The 21,484-nt window shown below is 46.2% G+C and overlaps 1 long non-coding RNA gene across 1 annotated transcript in view; it reads right to left on the bottom strand.

Annotated features, from left to right (window-relative positions):
* Window positions 1-405: 405 nt before the first annotated feature.
* The window catches only part of LOC146857773 (uncharacterized), a 55,159-nt gene continuing 34,080 nt past the window's right edge, over window positions 406-21,484 (bottom strand). Inside the window, exon 3 of the long non-coding RNA XR_014979950.1 lies at window positions 406-3,420. This is a non-coding gene — a long non-coding RNA (uncharacterized LOC146857773). The remainder of the gene's footprint in view (window positions 3,421-21,484) is intronic.

Raw genomic sequence — 21,484 nt, 5'->3', positions numbered from 1 at the left:
AGTATGCATTTTCTCAACAACCAAGTTCCTTACATGGAAGGTGGCTTTGCTTTTAGTTCTCACTTACGCAAGAAGAATAAATGCACTCCAGGTATTCACAATAAAGGAGTCTTTCTTACAATTCAGAAATTATACTGTGATTCTCCAAACTAATCCCAAATTTCCATCTCAACTAACCAGTTGTACTTAAGAATTTTTTCCCGAATCCACTGACGCATGCAGAGAGAACTTTGCATTCCTTAGATGTAAAAAGATGCTTGAAATTCTACTTACGTTCACTCTCTCATCGCCTCCAGAGCAGGTTTTGCTACATCTTCTCTCTCTGGTCAGATCAGGCCTCGTGCATTCATCAATTAAAGTGCATTAAAGGGATCTCCTTCTCTGTGGTCTAACAGACTAATCACACCATTTTTTAAAGGTTTATTCAAAGTATTTCCTCTAATAAAGTCACCTCCACCAACATGGCAACTTAACACAGTACTGTCACAACCAATGAAGAGCCCTTTCGTACCTATTCACAGGGAAGAACTCAAGTTCCTGACATGGAAGGTGGCTTTGCTTTTAGTTCTCACTTCCGCAAGAAGAGTAAGTGAGCTCCAGGTATTCACAATAAAGGAGCCTTTCTTACAATTTAAAAATTCTACTGTGTTTCTCCAAACGAATCCCAAGTTTATACCTAAATTTCCAACAGATTTCCATCCCAACGAACCTGCTGTGCTTAAGACTTTTTTCCTGAATCCACTGACACCTGTAGAGGAACTTTGCGTACCTTAGATGTAAAAAGATGCTTGAATTTCTACTTACATCATACAAAGCATCTACGAACTACAGACCAGATATTCATGGCATATGGAAATCATAAAAGGGAAATATGGTTTCCAAAGCATAGCAAGATGGATCTCAACAGCTATTCAATTCTGCCATTCTGATGCTGGTAGGCCTTTGAGACAAAGCACTAAGGCACACTCTACAAGGGTAGTTTATACAACAGCAGCCCTGTTTGTTGGAGTGCCTATCGAAAGGATATGCCATGCTGCAACTTGGAAGAACAGGCATACTTTCACCTAGCCTGGATTTGGTGCAGCGCAGTGATACAGTGATGGGGCAATTGGTACTTTGGCATCTTCTCCACTGAGCCTGGTATCATAAAATGTGTACGTTTGTACCCACCATCCGCTATTTGTTACATACCATAATTTGGTTAAACATGTATGTAACTGCTAGCTAGTCTGATTTAAGCATGTGAATCAATGAAAGATGTTTCAATACTGGAGTAAACAAATTGTTACTTACCTGTAACTCTCGTTCTACAGTATTGGTATCTTTCATAGATTCACATGTGACCCACCGTCCTCCCCTTGGAGGCTCTTCTTCTTGGCAAGTGGTGACTATTCCCATTAGTGCTTGAAAATCCGAGGAAAAGATGTTACTGCTTGGAGTGTACCACAGGGTGCTATCGCCTTATTGGCTGCAGTTTGGTTCTTTATAAATTATGTGGACATGCTTACACTGCTTTAGAATATACCGTAGGATACCCACCTCGACGACAGGGATAATTCAAGCATGTGAATCTATGAAAGATATCAATACTGGAGAACAAGAGTTACAGGTAAGTAACACATTTTTTAAGCCTTTGCTGTTGATTTTCTAAATCTACAACCTTTTCTGTTTTTTTCATTTACATTCTTTGTGTGTCTATCGAAGTTCTTTTGTATCTGAAAAACTGCCTCCTCATTCTCTGTGTTTCTCTATTCAAGCTCCTTAATGCGTTCTGAAAATATTCCAACATCTTGTGCGATTGGCTGAATAGCTTTATTCGTCTTGGCATGATCTATTTCTGCCTCTACATAACGTGTTTGCGTTTCCACCCTGTGCTTCTGCATAAGCTGGTGTATTTTGGACTGGGAGGGTTCATGAGTTTTCTCAATCACGCAGTCACTTTCAACTTTTCTCCCTTTGCAACGTCTTTCTGCTGCTGATTGCTCTTTCCTTTAAGAGCAGAAGGAACATGAGATGAATTGGTGGGCATGCCCATACTGAGATGAGATATTGGCGTGAGACACGAGGGGGAGTTGTTTTTTACCTGAGCTTTTCCTTTAACATCACTATTGGTGCCATTCATACCATTTTATTGATAATAATGGTCCCTGCCGTGGACTCGCCCTGCCCGTTAGGTGGCTGTATGTCAGATGATCCGCCAGGTGCTGATGGCTTCAAACACCAAGATTCTAACCCTCTCTTCTTCTTATACTCTGCTTTTCCAGGTTTACCCATCCTATGTTGCTTAAAAGAGGTTGAAGCTTGGGTGTGAACTCGGCTAGAATGAGGATTTATCATATTTGTCAGTTCATTTGTGTGCATATTAGAAGCACAGGTCTCAACCACACTACCTTGCTCACCAGTTTGGCTAATTACATCGACATCAGAGACCACGAGCATGGAGCCGTCCTTATCTACTAAGTCAATGATAGAGGTATTGTCATTTATAACCAAAAGAGGTTCCTTCTGCTTAAGGTTGGTATCACCCACCGAATCGCTCACAGTGTCTGTGCTCGGGTAGTTGTTGCAGTGACTTACTTCTGCCCCCTTCGCTATGGTCTGAACCATTGTGATGCACGCCATGACCTCATCTTCCCTCCTTACATATCCAAGACCAGAAATAGATGTAGTAGCAGCTTCACTACTTTGTTGCAGATTGCTGCACTCCACAGCAGTTACTTTGTTTGGATTTACTGTGCGATCCTCCTCCTCCTCCTCCTCCTCCTCCTCCTCTGGTGAGCATCCGTCCAGAGGTCCATAAGCAGACTTTCTGCGCCTCCCACCAGTGCTGCTGCTGCCACTATCAGCCGCTTATGAAACGCTAAGCTCTGGATCCCCCAGTAGTGAAGACACTTCACTGTCTGTATCCGGGCCGCACTCAGCAGAGTGATTAGCTTTTCGGCCTCTCCCGCTAGCTAAGCTCCTATCCCCCATGGAGCGTTACTCCACCGTGACATTAGACTTGCGCAGGGCAGAGAACTGTAGACAACGGGTTGTTCCTCTTGTTTGGTGCTCTGGTGCTTATTAGCCTTGGCTCCTGCTCCTAACCCTACGCCTCGGGATACAACAACCTTGCAATGTCCATACGTTGCCAGCAAGAGCCTTCCTCGTGGAGCACGCATTGCGACAATCTGGGTAAGTGGCAAGAACAGTCTAGCATAAATTGTGCAGTTGCCAACTACATGGTTTCAGAATTTTCATCCACATAGAGTAAGAGAAGTGAAAATGTGGACAGGGAAACATGTATATTTTGACTGTCAGTTCTGTCTACTAGTCTCCAGTGAGCACATCAGGGCAAGTTGTATTAATCTTGAAAATAGTTTGAGGTGTCCCTCCTGCAGATAGCGGCTATCTGCCACTTTCCATCCACATGGTCTCTCCCTGCAACAAACAAAACAAATGATTAATGTGCCTCCACTTTGCTTAGTTTCAACTATTTATGTTCGACTATGTGTATTGTGCAAAATGGGATGTGACAACATTGCTGAACAAATGATGCTTGGTGTGCTGAATAAACAACTATCTACACCATTCCTTTTATGTATTAAACCTTATTTTGTTTTTTTTACCTTCCACCATGCAGCTGAACTTACAGGTCCAAGTCTCTGCTGACCAAAACTTTATTTATAAAACTTCTTTTTATGTAGCCTCTAAATAAGTAAAAAGGTAATGCTTGTCCCTACATTATAAATCACTACTAGCATTTGACTGAGAATAGCATTGCTCTTGGAAAATGTACCTAGGATACATATACATTGAAGTAAAGTAACATTAAAAACGTAACAAATCTAGGCACTCATCGAAAACTTACAGCAAAACATACATTTGAATGAAAGATTTCTCCCAAGTAATATTTAAGGTGTGACTGATATGATGCGTTCTTTAAGCACCAGTAGACCTATTCATTGTTCCAAGGTGAATAGGCTTTGAATGCAACTTTAAAGAGGATCAAAGGGGTCTTCCTTTAAGAATATTTTTAGGATTCAGAAGCACTTGATGTATTATTTTGTAAGTAGATATCACCAACAACACTGTTCCAAAGTGCATACGCTTCAAAGACACACAAGGAGAGGTTTGGGAGACCTCCCACAAAAAGCTTTTAAATAAAGTACACAAAATGGTGCATTTTTGATTTCAAGTATTTTTATAGAATTTTCTGAAAACATAAGCATACACAAATAATTGTACAGCGGTAAAAGAAATAAATATACAGATGGTGCAATACAATGTACCGGGAGGTGGGGAATACAGTGAAGAGGGGACGGGAAATACTGTGCATATCTTACATCAATGGCTCAAGTATCCCATTGTGTTCCCCTATTGTTCACATGCATATATAGCATTGTGCAGGCTGTAAGTTGTTGAGACCTCAGTATACATATACATCTGATTCAATACAGTGTGAATATAGAGATGGGTCATCTGAAAATGTGTTGTTAATAATATAAAGATGTTGATTACACCAGAGAACATACATATATCCCGTGGTATCAGCTTGGAGGGGATCGGGATCTAGAGACATCTGTTTACCTTGTACAGGAGTCAATAAAACGTTTAACAATCAGTGAGAAAGGAGGACTAGGTGAAGTGCAGGTGTGTATGTCAGATTTGACTCATTGACTAAGTTCCCTAATGCGAGAGGGAAACTTGGGGAGGATCTGGGCGACGATCCCCGTCTACTGTGTTCAAGGGGGTTTGTATATGAAGGAGGTGGCATCCAGTGAGGCCCATATCTGTCTATGAGGGGGAAGAGATGGGTAGAGCTGTAATGCGACATTGTTAGCTCCTCTCAGGAAAGTGATCTATTCTTGCCATATTCAGAATTATATTTTATTGAAGTTTTTCCAGTTGTTTAATATCAGCTTGCAGGCAGGGTAAGCATTAGGTCTAGTAGTTGACAATCATTATCATTCTTTAGCTGAGGATCTAGGGGGCCTAGAATTATGTATGAGAATTCTTTGGTGGGGACAATGTTGAAAGTGCATTTAATACAGTCGAAAATTTGTTCCAGTAGATTTGGAGAATAGGACAATAGAATAGCATGTGAGATAGATTGCCTTCGTGTCGTTTACAATTCCAGCAGTTGGGATTTTGGGAAAGACCGACCTTGAAGAGCATAGAAGGTGTCCAATATGCTCTATTGATAATCATATCATCTGTCCAAGAGAGGACTGGTGAGATTTTATTTGACAAAGGGATTTTATTTATGTTTTCCCAGTCTGTATCAATGTTACTTGTGTTTAGTGCCGATTCCCTTTTATTTGGTTTTGGGAAAGATTCTTGTCTTGACTAGTAGAAGGAGCTTGTATATTCCAGAGACCATATGGCCAGCTTTGGCTAGACAACCCAATAATGGAGGAAGGGATGGATTTTTCCGTAATCTGTACTTTCAGTTTTAGGAAATTGTAGAAGTCTAGATTGTTTAAATTGAATCAAGTTTGCAGTGCCGAGAACGGTAGCGGGCGGAGGTCCCTTCATAAATGTCCATGATTAGCTTGATACCCTTATCCGCCCACTCCAGCCAAAAGATTGGATGACCATCAATTTTGAGTTTAGGATTATTCCATATGAAAGCTAGGTTGAGTGTCTAGGCGAAGGAGAGCATTCTTTGTATTTTGTATGATATGCCTAGAGTGCGGGAGGTGGGATGAATGCAAAGTTGAGAGAGCTGCAAGAGGTATATCCTTTATCATAACATAATTTTAATGTTGACAACCAATACAGTACGCGGGCCTTGCAGGGCACCCAAGGTACAAAATCAGGATGACATATACGAGAGTCAAAATTTTCAGCAACATTAGAGGATTGATTGCAGGTAAAATATATTCTGAAGGAAGGTAAGAACAAAATAGAAGAAAGAAGAAACAACTGTGCCACTTTGCCTCCGTTCAACAAGTAAAACAGTCTTGAGTATGGGGAAAGTTTTTGCAACCCATAGTTGCAGCGAATAAAAGCACTAAAGAAATGCCAGTCTACTAGTGTCATAGCAACAGTTCTTAAGCGTCTGACGGGGGAGGAGGCTCCAGATATAGTCCCCTGTAATCGGCCCATCGTTTCCACATTTTGTAGTGTTTACGAGGGCATCCCCTCGCCTTAAAGACCGGGAGTTACAGGCCCATACAAAAGTCTAGACCCCTCTTCCATGACCCAAGCGACGGTGGGGATACATTTTTCCAGACCCGGGCTATATCTCTCTTTACCAGCGTGAGACCAAGAAATAGGAGGTGACGCTTATACCTATTGCCTCCTATATCTTCCGTAACATGCAGCATGGTCCACCTCTGTGAGGATGCAATGTCCCACCCCAGAACCTCGGACAGGCATGTAAACACTCCCTTCCAGAACCTTGACAGTGTCGGGCAGCACCACACAGTGTGTAGGAAAGTACCCTCCATAGATCCACAACGCAGGAAATGTGGGGACGCGATGAGCCCAGCATGCCACAGTCTATGCCTGGTATAGTAGGCTCTGTGTAGGTATTTAAACTGGATAAGACGCAGACAGGCCGTGATCGCTGCACTGCGTGGAGATTCCAGAGCCTCAACCCAGTCGTCTTCCTTTAAGGGGCCTAAGTCCTGCTGCCATGCCTCTCTAGTTTTATGCAGTGTGGTAGGGGTATTGTTGATAAGTGTACGATATATTTTATTTAACTTGTGGTGCCCCAAGTTGCCCATAAAAACTTTGGCCTCGATGGGGTTAAATTCAGGGATCTCTGTTAGGTGAGATATGTATGGGGTAAAGGCGTGTCGGAACTAGAGATAGCGGTAGAACTGCTTGCGTGGCATATCATATTCCGTTTGTATATCCAGAAAAGACTTGAGAGTGCATCCGTGTACAACTGCCCCCACTGTGTCAATCCACATGGCCTCCCAGCCCGAAAGCCGGACAGTTGCGCTAGCTGTGGTAATTGTCCGTTGTTCCACAATGGAGTTTCCCTAGTTTGTCTCCCCCACCAACCCATCAAGCGGAGCGCCGACTTCCAAATCTTGAAGATTATGACTGTAGCGGGTGGTAGCTCACGAAGCAGTGCCACCGAATAGAGAGCCATGTGGAGGGTGGTGTCTCCTAGCAGCCAGCGTTCCTCAGCATATGCCGGGTCCCCACGATCACCATACCACTAGTCGTTGAGGATGAGCAGTTGTGAGGCCATGTAATACGCCTGAACGTCTGGAGTGGCCACCCCACTGGAGTAAGTAGACTGGAAGCAGGTCCTCAGGGTTACTCGTGACGTGCCATCCCCCCAAAGAAAGCAGGCTAGAATAGCATTGAATTGGCGAAACCATGTTGGTTTTATTGGATAGGGATGGTTTTGTAATTGAAAAAGGAGACGAGGTAGGGAAATCATTTTAAAGATAGTGGACCTACCAAAGAGAGAGAGGGGCAGGTGGCACCACACTCGCGTCTGGTCGCTCATCTGCGTCTATAAGGGGACAAGGTTCTTGGTCCACGCCAACGCCTGAGATGTTGAGAGATATACTCCCAGATACTTGAAGCCGTCTGGGACCACCACTACCTCACGCGTCCAGTCGCCTAGCCGATCTCCGCACCGCAGCGGCCACATAAATGATTTACCCTGATTCATATAGAGGCCGGGAGTTATGCCAAAGATCTGCATAATGCAAAGAAGGTGCGGCCCAGTCCGGTCGAGGTCTGTGAGGAAGAATAAAACATCACCCGTATAGAGCGCTATGCCGTCGGAGATGATCGGTGTCCATTCAAATCTGCGTGTCTATACGAACCCAAGCCGCTAGCGGCTCCCTAGCAAGGGCGAAAAGGTAAGGGGAGAGCGGGCAGCCCTGGCGCGTCCTCACCCGATAAGGAAGCTTCTGGAAACCAAGTCGGCCCCTCGGACTGAGGTGGTTATGTTCGTGTACAACAGGCGAATAAGGCTTAGTAAGCGGGGCCGATATTTAGGTGTTCAGGCAAGACAAAGAGATACGTCTAGCTGAGGGAATCAAATGCCTTGTTCATGTCCGCCAGAAAAAGTGTGGCAGGGGTGCCAAGCTTGTCAACTGCGGCGATAGCATTATGAGCACGTCTGATATTGTTCCGCGTAGCACGGTTCGGCATAAAACTGGCCTGATTGGGTGGACCAGCTCCTTAATATACGGGACTAGACGGTTTGCAATCACCTTGGCTAGAAGCTTGGCTTCCACATTGAGTAGTGAAATCGGGCGATATGACGAGTATTGTTCTGGCGGACGACCCGGCTTCAAAAATACAACAATCTCTGCATGCCGCCAATCCGGGGGGAGATTGCCACTCTCCAATGACGCCTCCAGTGCCACAATGTAGGGTTTTAGTAATTACGGGTGATAGTTTTGCAAAAACTCACAGGGGTAACCATTCGGACCTGGTGCCTTTCCCGCCCGCATGTCAAGCAGCGCGGTCAGCAGTTCGTTCCCCAACAGGGGAGCGTCCAGTGTATCTAGTGTTGTATCCGACAGTGCCCGGAAAGGAAAATCAGCGATAAATTTCTGTACAAGGGCAGCGGGTAGTACTTCATGGGGAGCATATAGATCTGCAAAATACGAGGCAAAGCAGTCCGCAATGGCAGACGGGTCCATAGGAGCAATCCCATCGGGCCTTGTAAACTCGGGAGCGTCTGGGGGCGCAGTGTCTGCTGACACAGGCAATGCAGCAGGGCACTAGAGATATTCCCCCATTGGTATATCCGACTATGGGTGGCGAGCCAATAGAGCCGGGCTTCATTGAGGAGTTCTCTGGCGTACGTTTGTTGGACTTTTAGTAACTACCTATGCTCTACCTGTCCCACTGTGTCTCTACTCGCGCGCTCCCGATCAAGTAACTGGGCCTCAATTTGTAATAACTTTGCGTCGCTGTCGGTGTTGCGTGGTACAAAAGGCAATATCTGCTCCCCTGAGAGTGGGCTTCATTGCTTCCCACTGGATGATTGGAGATTCTACCGTGCCTGTGTTGAGCGAGAAATAATCCGATAAAGATTTGTGGATATGGTTCTTATAATTATCGTCCTGCAGCAGCCACGACAACAAGCGCCTCCGAAATGGGGAGCGCCTGGGATCTAGAGACAAGAGAATAGTCACCTGTGAATGGTCAGACAGACCCCGGGGAAGAATTTTAGCCGCGGTCAACCTATGAGTGTGTGCCTCCAAGAGGAACACGTAATCTAGACGAGAGAAGGATTCGTGGGCTCCAGAGAAATAGGTGTACGCACGCGCGTTGGAATGTATGGGCCTGCACGAGTCAACCCACCCCAGGCCCTGAACCAGGGGAGATAATTTAGAGTTCGGGTCTCTGCAACTCGAGCTGTAGCGCGCCACCTATCCTCCGATGGGGACATAACATCGTTCCAATCCCTCCAACTAAAGTCAATCCCGATGGGAGGTCAGTCCAGAGCATTTTCAGTTTCTCGACTAGGGATCATGAGAGGGGGAGCGTAGACACTGCCTAGAACAATGGGTTCCCCATACAGTGTCCCATATAGCACAATATATCTACCCTGTGGGTCTGACCATGTTCGGCTATGAACGAAAGGGACTCTGCGGTGTATGAGGATTGCAACCCCTCTGGAACCTCTAGTAAAACCAGCATGGTAGGTGTGTGCGAACCAAACCTTCCCAAATAAGGTGTCTTGGTGCCCGCTAACTGGGTCTCTTGCAGGAAGAGGACACCTGCACTGAGGCGCTTCGCCTGGCACAGCACAGCCCCCCGTTTAATCTTATCGAGTAAGCCGTTTACATTCCAACTAAGTACTCTACTCTCAACCCCCGCTAAGTCTTGTGGCATAGATGGTGGTGACATCTATATAGGAAAGCAGCAACGTGAGTGACAGTGGCAATCCCATGAGCACATATGACGGGTGAGCTAGTGGCAGTAAAACATAGCATCAAACAATTCAAAAACCCTAACCCCTCCCCCACCCAATACCTCCAAACAGTAGAAGCATCTGTCGCGGTGGGAGTCATACCACTGCCCCAACGGGGGCAGGGCACAGCCCCACACCAAAGGTTGCCCATAGAATAGTCCCCAAACAAGTACAACGTTCTCAAATACTGAGAAAAGAGTGATCGGGGAAGGCCTCACGTAGGCCCATGCGTTGTGACATCAGCATTATGAACATTCAAGTCTCAGTTCCCAGGCCCCAGCACCAGTTTTGGACAATCTGAGGAAGTACATAAAATAAGGGAAGTGAGCTGGGGTTTACCAGCCAGTCTGGTCCACACAGTCTCCACAATGCGACGGCGACGAGTCTTGTGGACCTCCATCCACCTGGAAGCTGGAAGCACCTTGAGATTTGGAGTGGCGCCTCGAGCGTGATCTACGATTTAGTTTCCCTTTGGGGAGCTGCTGCGCGGCCTCCACAGAGGACGACTCCGAGGCAAAGCGTGGTGGGGTGTGCGGCTTGAGTCTCCGTCTTTCATCCATCCAGGCAAACACCTCCTCAGGGGTATCAAAGAAGAGCATACGTGATTCAAAGATGACTCTCAGCCGGGCCAGGAAGAGTAATGCATATTGGAGTTTGAGATCTCTCAGTCGGGCTTTAGCAGCCGTGAACGATTGCTGATGTTACTGCACCAGTCTTGTACAGTCTGGAAAGATTAGAATACGGTGGGAGTCATATTGAAGCTAGCCCGCCAATCTGACCTGTGTGAGGATCGCTTTGCGGTCGTGAAAATTTAAGAAACTAGCTATGATAGGCCAAGGCCTGGCCCCTGGTGGAAGTTTTTGCATCAATGCGCGGTCTGCGCGTTCAACGATGAAACACATAGAGACGACTGAGGGATTCAACTTACCATCTACTCGGTGAGGAATTGTTCCACATTGTTATCTTCGCAGCCCTCCGGAAAGCCCACAAAGCGAAGATTGTTCCTCCGGGCCCTGCCATAGGCGTCCTCCGCCCTGATCTCGAGGCCTTTGGTAATGGATTCTAGAGAGGATACCTTCTTGTGGAGGGATGCAACTGTGTCTTCTGTGGTTGATATCCGGGTTTCGGCTTCCGTTATCCTGTCCACCGCCTTGCGGAGATCCTGGCGGATCAGCATCACATCCAACCCGACTGCCCCGATCTTGGCCTCCAGCGCGTCTCGTGATTGCCTTATTACCACCATCAGTGCAGCGTTATCCGGACCAGTAGAATTCTGACTCGCTAAATCCGCCATTTGTGCCCCTGAGGCGGCATAGCGGTCTAGTGTGCTTTATTTAGTGTTCTGCAATTTGTCTCGAGTCATGGTTAGTGACAGCAGGTAGGCCCTCACAGCGCCAGCGAAGTTCTGTAAAAGGCAGTAGGCAGTGCGGTCACTCCCAAGGTGACGGTTGTGGCGGCAGCAGCACCTGAAGGGCGAGAGGAGGGGAGGACGCCCTGCAGTGAGCAGTCAATCCAGATGGCATTCACCTAAAGGGCAGGCAGGAAGGGTGTCGCGGAGACCACCTACACACAAACCGCACCAGGACCTAGCCCGGCCGCTTCTGTGCGCAGGCGCCTCTTCACCCCCCTAATGGGCGCCTCCGCCTAGGTGTACCTCTGCCGCGCTGCGTGTTCCATATGTGAGAGTGTTTCACCTGGAGTGTGACAAAGAGGTAGTGATCCCTGGTTCACTCTGGCAACTACTCTCTTCCAAGCCCGATTCGATGTATGGTGGGGCGGTTCCCTTGCAGGGTTGTTGCTGAAAGGAGACCAGGTGCGCGCTGAGCGCAGGGGTTAGTATGTCTGCTCCTTGACGTCCTCCGCTACACGGGGTAATTGGGGGAGTCTAGGCCCTATAGAGCCCTCGCGGCCTCAGTTTGTCGTGAACACGGGGGGACCCCACATAAGGATCGGGCCATGTGAGCAGCCCTGCGCCAACCCGCCGTCTTCACCGCTGCATCACATCACGCCCCGCCAGCAGCAAGGGGCACAAAGGTAGGCTCACAAAGGACCCAAGGGGGCCCTGCAGCAGGTGAAGTCAGAAAGTCCAGGCAGGGCGCGGCACACCAGGAAAGCATCCAGGGACCCTCAGGGCGTAGGTGCAGCAGGGTGGGGGCACACACTGACCTCAGTAGGGATCCTCAGCAGCCACGAGAAGCCATGTGACACGGTGAAGGCCCCTCACGTCCAAGCAGCCGGGCCCAGCTCCATCGGTTACCAATCCCACCGGCCGCAATGTTATCCAGTTACGGCTGGGCGCGGCCACGGCCCAACGTGGTATTCTTCGGCTCCGCCTCATGGGCCGCCAACAGTCAGAGGAGAGGTAGGTAGTGGCCTCCGCCATCACCGAAACCACCAAACAGGCAGGCGACGTGTAGAACCGGCAGCGGGGAACCACCGAACACGGGCTTCCGGAATTGATCTCCACGCTATCCGGACCCCGCAACACAGCGCGCATAGGTCCGGTGTCCTCACCCCATGGTCCCCAGGGCGGATGCAGGACAGTCTCCGCTCTGGTCTCTCCCAAGAATTCTGCGCGCGCCCGTCGGCGGGTCCCAGGGGCAGTCCGGCCGCAGCGCGTCAGAGGAGCCGGGATGTGACGCAGCCAGGGCCCGAACCTCAAGCCCCGGGCCGGCCCATGGCATCACTAGGCTGCCGCTCCGGCTGCGAGTCCACCGTTAAGCACATCCACCAGGCGGCAGGTGCAAAGAGGCACGGTACAGGGGAGCCTAGGGGAAAATATGGTCTGATGGCAGAGGATAAGAGAAGGATTTTAGAGCATGCCTCTGGAGCTCGTCTAAAGCGCGTCTGCCATGTTGGACTGCTTGGCCACGCCCCCCTAGGTATATCTTTTAATGAGAGACTTTTCCACTGCCACCCATGGAGGTTCATACGCTGGATTATTGATAAACCAGTTAGCCCCTTGCTTACAGAGGTAGGCTGTTTGATAATTCCAGAAGATAGGTAGGCCAAGGCCTCCTTTGTCTTTGGCTATTGTGAGTTTTCTCAGTAAGATTCTAGGTTGCTTCCCTTGCCATAGGAAATGATTGAAAGACCTATCTATTTTATTTAAGAAGTCTTCAGAAAGTGTCATGGGAAACATACTAATAAGATAGTTAACTAACGGTGTGATCATCATTTTTAAGGTTTTAGCTTTGCCCCACCAGGATAGAAAATTGGGGGACCAACAAGTAGTGAATTGATTTTATTAAGTAGTGTTTTTTCATTGGTATATAGGGTGGTGATTAGTTTGTTGGTGAGCTCTAGCCCTAGGTACTAATGCATCCCTGTTGCCAAGCCAATCCGGACGTCCCTAGTATGTCTTTGTTACCTTGTTGATTAAGAAGTTTAACTTCCAATTTATCTTTAATTAGGAAATACCCAGAGACCTCGGAGAAATGCTGTATTGATGACATTAGAGCCAGTATTGGGGAGAGGTCATTTTTGGTAATGATCAGAATTACATGAGTGTATGCGGCTAGTTTGATTGTGATGCCGCCAAATGTGATACCTGTGATGTCCTGGTTCCTTCTTAGATGTTGGAGGAAGGGTTCTAGCGCCAGGAGGAAAAGAGGTGGTAAAAGGGGGCAGCCTTGCCTGGTGCCTTGTTTAAGATTGTATGAAGCAGAAATAATACCTTCAGCTCTGACCCTAGCGCAGGGTTTTTGGTATAGGGCCATAATCATCCGAATAAGGTTGTAGCCTAAGGTGAATCCCTCAAGGACCGCGCGCAAGTCTCTAGTCGACTTTATCAAATGCTTTTTCTGCGTCTATTGTGATAGCTACTGTGGGAGATTTTTTCTATTTTAGCTTTCTCTATAGCATGACTCAGTAGTCTCGTATTATCACTAGATAATCTGTGTTTTAAAAAGCCTCCCTGTGAGGGATAAATGAGTTTAGAGATATGTTGTTTTATTGATCCAGAGAGGATTGATGCATAGATCTTACAGTCAAGGCTTATCAGTGAGATTGGTCTGTAATTGTACAGTAGAAGAGGGTCTTTTCCTTCTTTAGGTAACACCATTATAATGACTTCAGCTGGAGTACCTGTAATCTGGCCGGTTTATGTAACGTGTGTGTATAGTCTCAAGAGTGGAGCTGTTAGGGAAGTGGAGAACGTCTTGAAGAACTTGGCATTGAAACTGTCGGGGCCTGGCGCTTTACCAATTTTAAGGTTTTTGACCTCATTTTTGGTAATCGGACCATTGATGGAAAGCTTTTCTTCCTCTGTCAATGAGGGAAAGCTTGGCACTATCCATATACTTTTTGCAGTTTGAGTGGTTAACCTTACTATTCTCTTCGTATATTTTCTGGTGAAAGTCTTTAAAAATGTCACCTATTTTGTCAGGGTTGGTGGTAATCTTGTCTTGTCTTTCATTGCATTAATGGCATGCTTTTGAAGTTTGAATTTTAGGTATGAGGCTAGGGTTTTATCAGCTTTGTCTGACTCGCATAGTTTAATGCTCTTCTGTTTGTTAACCCAGATGCCCGCACGATTCCAAAGAATTTTCTTATACTAGTATTTTTTATTAAAAATTTTGATGAGTATATTGTTATCTTTATTAGTGGTATGTAGTCTTTCCAATTCAAAAATTATTTTTTCTAAATTTGTGAGTTTTGAGTTGGCTTCTTTGTTTATTTTGGCTCTTATTTTATGAATGACCCCCCCTCCCCCCCCCCCCCCCTTATCGATGCCTATAGGGCTTCCCACTGTATAAGGTCAGATGATTCATTTTCTTTATTTTCAGCTAGGAAGTTTTCGATTGACTCTTCAATAATCTGTGTATTGCTTTGGAAGGATAGAATCTCATAGTTGAACCACCAGAGGGGTTGGTTTTTGTTAGGTGTTGGGGGGTGATGCAGGAATGGTCCGATATTACTCTTGACTTTATTGTGGTTTGATCGATTTTGCACAAGGCGTTACCCGATTTCACAATGTTGTCTATGTGTGAGTATGAGTTATGGGGGGAAGAGTAGAATGTGTAGTCCCTTTCCGTAGAGTTCTGGATTCTCCAAGCAACAACCAGATTAAATTTTGTGCACATTTTTTTGAGCGCCTTGTGGGATTTATTTAGGTGAAATGAAAAATGAAAGTTCTTGTCTAATTGGGGGTCTAGAGGTCGGTTGAAGTCACCGGCTAGCATGATCGTGGCTGAGACTGGTAATTTTTCAAGTTGTGTATAACGATCCTCCCAAAATAGTGGGTCATGTTTAGTGGGTGCATATATGTTAACCACAAATAATTCATTGTTGTCTTTCGACAATATTGCGATAATCCACCTCCCTTGTGTATCAGAGAGACTTGAAAATAAAGCGGATTTTTGGGTGAATAAGGTAAGAACTCTGTTTTTCTTACCCATAGTTGCTGAGCATGCCAAATCCTAGAACTGAGAGTTCCAAATGTTTAAGGCTTGTTTAGCGTCAAGTGTGGTCTCTTGTAGAATAATTACATCCCCTTTTTGTAGACAAAGATTTAACTTTTCTTGATGGGGTGATCGACCCCTTCCACATTTAGGAAGACTATGTTAATGGTTTGGGTTATGCCAGCCATCATTATAGTTAAGACATTGTTTTATTCCTGGCTTCACAAGTATGGAGCGTATCATCGGTCTAAAGCTAACGGTGTTCAGTGAAAAATACATCTGTGTTAGATGCTTTACTCTGTCTCTTTCCTCTGACTGGATTACTGAAAAATAATACATAAAGTGCACAACTCAAAGAACTAGTGAGCGAAAAAACAGTACAGTACAAATGAGAAACACCAAACCCTGTCTTCCCCTCCGCCCCTAAGGTAGCCAATGGGCATGGTGATAGGAGGAAGAACTGCTCCTCCAGAGGTAAAAACTTAAACTTTGTATGTGATAGAGCACAACATACAAAATATCATTGGAATTCTCATTAGTGCTTATTTGTTGCCTTTTAAATGTAGTAACTTGTATAACATGTGAAACATGTAAAGCTAGCCTATCTTCTCAGATGTGTAGTAAGATAAACAGTGATGTAACGGAGATCAGTCAGGCCCCCGTAACTCATGAGTAGTAATGTAAGAGAACTGCAACATGTGACTATCACAGTAAATGTCCCTTTGCTCGAAGATCATTGGACAGGGATCACTTTTGATGTTGGTGCCCCAACCATAATAGGAGAGCTTCAATGGACTTGTGGAAAATGCATGCTCAGAAACCCAGGATTGGAGGACCCGACCTGGCTCACGGAAACATTATCAGGACACAGCGCCACAAGTACATGGCGACAGCTGGAAGGAGTTCCATGTTCCTACCCACCCATAAACCCACATAGTAACGTCCTCTATCTGCAACCCTGTTCAAAGAGGATGTCACTGGTACCCTACTGCACTGTATCCAAGATATCCCATCAGGACTGTGAGCATCTAATACAACAATGACAATAGGAGAACCGTGCATCTTCTCCCCAGTATTGGCACCAGCAAACATCCTCACCACCTCTTACTGCACTATGGTTCGGTAACCTCACACAAACAACCAGAACAATCTACTCCAATATACTGACTGATTCTGCTGCCTAGCCTCACTGTGGATCTTTGAACGTGGGCTTTTACATGAACACTTAAGATATTGCACCTGTTCCTGGTCCTTAACTCTGCACCAACTGCTCCTGGAATGTGGAACAAGTACATATGACCCTGCTCCCAAGCCCCCACATGCAGCAGTAATTACAGAGCAGCACTCTGCGTCCTGGAATTTATCAACAGCAGAGAACACGGTTCCCCAGTCCCTAACCCTTCACAAGATTTCAATAGCCCTAGGTCACACCAATCTATAGGCACCGGAAAGTGCCAACATCGCTCCTACATCCTGTTACCTGTCAGGCTGTTGAGAGCTTTTTCTCTGATTCAGGTAATCAGATAAAACTGATCTCCCAGATAAGCCTGTTGATCGCTCTTTAGTGGTCCCCTGTCATGTGGGATAACTTCAGCCAGTCCAGCCTTTATTGTTAGCAGAACTTTTCATACTACAGTTAATCCCACACAATGTTAATAATAAATATAACCCAGAGTGCAGAGTACTGGCGGCTAAAATGCCTCGCCTGGTTGAAAACGTCACAAATGTGATGGCCTCTTGGTAGTATTGCTTGTTCTTGTGAAGCTGTCTTTCTAACCTGCTGTACATGATCTGGGTGAGTAGAGCGTGTACATTCAAAATGATCACTGCAGTCCAGCCAACATGGCACCTTCCCAGGCTCATGGGTGAAGAGCGAGCTAAGACTGCTCCAGACTTTCCAGTCGTGGCACTCATGGCCAGTCAGGAGGTCTGCAGATGAGAACTGGGCAAGCACCAGAGCAGCTACTTCAGGCACACAATGTGCGTGCGGCTCAGTGATCCTCGCCATAGGGACTTATTTTGCAGTCCACCAGATCACAATAAAACAGCTGCGTCCCCTGACCCTGAGACTAGGAAACAAATTCAAGCAGAATAGGAAAACAATAACATAAAATAAAGTGTATTTGTAAAGTGCATGTTTTTCACGAAGGCTATCTTGGCGCTGAATATGATAAAATTAGTACCACTGAGTTAGGTACTTACTAGAGTAAGTGAGTATGCATAAGCAGCACAGTGATAGTCGTCACAGAGCAAGTTCTACTGCCAAAATTGCTGTAAAGGTGATGTTTTCAAGAGCAGTGACAACACATAGCTGCCATGCAGGCCAATGTGCGTGTGTAACCTGCCTCCCCAGGGTGCTTGGTCAGCACCACTTTGCATGCTGGGATTTCAGGACTCAAACTGGTATATTTAAAAGTGAAATTGCACGTCCCAAAAGGCAATATGTTATTGGGTAATAGCGAAAAACGAAAACTAGTTGACTGTTTCAAACATGACTTTGAGCCACAACGCCTTTGAGTATGAGTGCGCTCAATAAATTCCCTTTTAATTTCCTTTAAGAGTGAAGTTAAGTGTAAACATATGAGACTAATAACAATCTTAAATGAATATATGAAAAAGTATAGCTTATGCAGCAGTACAACAAACAAATTGTTATGTTTCGTTTTTTGAGAAAGCCCACTATGTGACAGATGGGAGGGGGGATCCCACGATCAACCCTCCAACTCCAACCACCTTCCCCATGGTCCAGGTCATAACATGGGGAAAAGAGTCAATACTGGGGTCTGAGGCAGACACCTTGTGGTCATACAAACCATCCACCGGTGTGTCTGTGTCTTATTACCCCCGGCTTCATTCCTCATAACTGCCGGCCCCACTGACACACGCACACCACGCAACAACTGGCGACGGAGTGGACTCACCCGCTGCTCCGCCATGCGCCGGTGGTGTCTCCTGCTTCCCGTGACCCGGTGTGCTGGCCGTGCGGCTCCCTGTCTCTGTGCCTCATGAGTGGGCGGCTCACCGGCCTGTCCCGCGCGACGCGGCCTGCTGGTCCGGCTTCTGGCTCCCTGGGGCTCACCGTTCGCACGGTCTATGCGAGTGGTGTACTCTGCTGCCACCTGCTGGTGCATGTGTTTGGACATGAATTGGACTCTGTTGTTGTGGGCAGGCCATATGGCGGTTCACACAGTGCCAGCCCACCTGCTGCTGGCCTCCCGCTGGACCTGGTAAAGAGGGCATCGTGCAGCATGAGCCAGATTCTACAGTTTTGAGGTGGTAAGCTATGATGACACTCCTACCAGTGTGCTGTGTCCATCATCAGTGGTTAGCTAGTCTGGAATTTTGCTCAGTGTGATGCCCCTCACACCCCTCTCCCCACCCCAGTTTGAGCCGTCCACATCTGCTCCGGAGAAGAGTACATTGGGGTTTTGAGGGCGCATTGGAGGCCCATGTGGCATGGACATTGTCTGCTGCATGGTAAAACTGTTTTTTTAGCTTGGTGGTTTGAGCTCTACCCTGATGATTGATAGTGGGGAAGGAGAGCACATGCTGTGGCTCAGTGATTGAACCACTCTAGTGATTTACAGAAAGTGCCATGTCAGCCATTCCACCACTTCAGCCATTCCTAGTCGATGGTCCCCCATCCGCTCAAGCTGCGAGTTGGAAAGAATGGGTAGAGTGCCTTGTAACCTACTTTGCAGCTGTGGCATTAGAAGAAACCGCGGACGCCCCATGCTTCTGCACCTGAGAGTTGCAGCCAATCACAAGCTGGGAAAATCTGTCGCAGATGCCGGACTTCCATTTACATATTGCTCACTTAAACATGCACTAAAGGCCCATTTCGAACAACTTGCAAACCCTGACTACAAGCGTTTCCTACTTTGCCAAGCCAGACAACTACCTGATAAGTCAGTGGATACCCTGAGGCTGGGTATCCACCCTTTTAAACTGTAGAAGCGTACCCAAATTTGCATGAAGCACTGCATGTGCATGTGTCGTTGTATTTTCAGCAGATTGCTGCTGACCCTCTGTGTGCAGATGTTTTCCAGCTTTTGTGTGCTTTGGGTTTGTACAATAATTTCTTTGGTTAAAACAGCAAACTGCAGGTCAGCCCCAGAACACACAGCAAAGGTCAGTCCTATCCTTCAGTCTCTTCACTTGTTTCTTTCTTGGCAAAGGTCCTCTTGACCACGAAGTAACTCCAGTCTTGTTCACACTTGATCAAGCCATTCTCCAAAGTTCAGGGGCTTCAGCTCTCATAGTTATACCCCTCAATGGCATTGAAGTCTTTGTGCTTCAGGGGACACTGACCCCTGTTCAAACCAGTTCTGGGTGCCTCCCTGCCAGTGACATCTTTCTTCCTTTGATTAGTGGGGGTCTGAATTCTCAATCACTCAGAAAGAGATGGGACAATTGTTTTATAGCAGCAACCCAGGCCTCTTCACCTCTAGGGGCTTCTCCTCCCCCTACACTCCAGATGCAGGTCAGCCTGTTGCTGTCTCACCTCCTCCCCTGGGTTAAGACATTCCCCAGAGCCTATCCTTTCAAATCCAGAGAGTCAATCCACAGCCAGGCAAAGACGCACAGAAATGTTGACAAACACTCAGCCACTTCTAAAAGAGTGGCTTCTAAACACACAATGCAAAAACCACATCACCTTCATAAAAAGATGTGTTATTACATTGTGAGTTAAGGCAAACTAAACTTCACCTTTCATCTTAAGCCTTTGGGATGATAGGCTGGAAAACATATTACACAGCCTTCCCGTTCTGTTCTATGGGCAAGATGGCCTTTCAACAGTGAAAAACGAAATGGAGATTATTTCACTGTTAGGACATGGCACACACCTTAGTACATGTCCTACCTTTAACATGCACTGCACCTGCCCAGGGGGTACCCTTGACCTACCATAGCCGTGTCTGATGTGCATAGAAAGGGAAGGGTAAAGTCTGGCAAGTGAGTGCACTTGTCAGACCAACATGGCAGTTTAACAAACTGTGCGCAGGTCCTGCAATGGCAGGCCTGAGTTCCCTTTTTAAGGCTAATTGTGTGGGTGGCACAAATAGTGCTGCAGGCCCACTAGTAGCATTTGCATTACCAGCCCTGGCACACATAGTGCACTTTACTAGGGACTTTACTGTGAGACGTTGGCCTGGTATATGCTGTCCACCAGTTATAGTGTGCACCTTGTACCAGTCCAAACAACCCTTATTGATGATGAGTTTAAAGACAACCTTTATTGAAAGCTATCCTAATGGTAGCTATGGAGAGCAGCCTTCAGGCTAAGTCTTGAAGTAGTGTAAAGCAGCTTGGTTTACCAGATTATAACCTCTTGAATTACTAAATGAAAGGAGAACCACACCAGGTATATATAAAATATATGTATTTATTTCTAAACACTCACTACTAAACTCTTTATGAGATTAGAGTCCAAGATACACAATAATACAGTTCTAAAATGACAGTAAATAGCACAATATACAATGGGCCACAGGGGCAGGCCAAACCATATATTAAGAAAGTGGTATAAGAACCACGACTTGACTAGACACAGTGCCTAGAGAACGTAGAATCACTGGGACCCCAATCAGGCACTTTTGCAATGTAAAAATACTGTAAGGCGTAAAGCAGCAATCAGACACTCTGCAATGTAAAAAGAATGCAATGCGTAACGCAACAATCCGGCACTTTGCAAGGTAAAGTAATGCAATGCGTAATACAACCACCAGGTAAGTCGTTATGCAGAAATAAGGCAATGCGTAATACACTAATCAGGTAATTCGTTATTCAGGAATAATTCATTCATTCATGAATCTTTATTTCGGCAATATTTCAGCCATAAAAGAACACATAAAATAGTTTGTACAATATAAGAACAGTAATGAAGCAATAGCTACAATTTCATGATCTAATGTAAACCAGAGCTACTAGCCACTGTTTGAAATTATGAAACTCCTTTTGATCCAAATAGCATGCAGATACTTCGATAGTGCAAACACAATATGACCTGCAGTGTCGGTTTTAAGAATCCTTAAAGCATCTGAGCATTTCCTGAATCCTAAATTTCTGCAGATTGGTACAATCCAATTCTTCCTTGCTCTACTATAGAGAGGGCAGAAAAACAAAATGTGGCATTCATCCTCATTATTCATACCACAGCCTGGACGTTTGGAGGCCCTGGACGGAGACCATTTGC

The sequence above is a fragment of the Triturus cristatus genome, chromosome 3_2, assembly GCF_964204655.1.
Source record: "Triturus cristatus chromosome 3_2, aTriCri1.1, whole genome shotgun sequence".
NCBI classification, from domain to species: Eukaryota; Metazoa; Chordata; class Amphibia; order Caudata; family Salamandridae; genus Triturus; species Triturus cristatus.
This window is presented reverse-complemented; position numbering and strand designations above follow the sequence as displayed.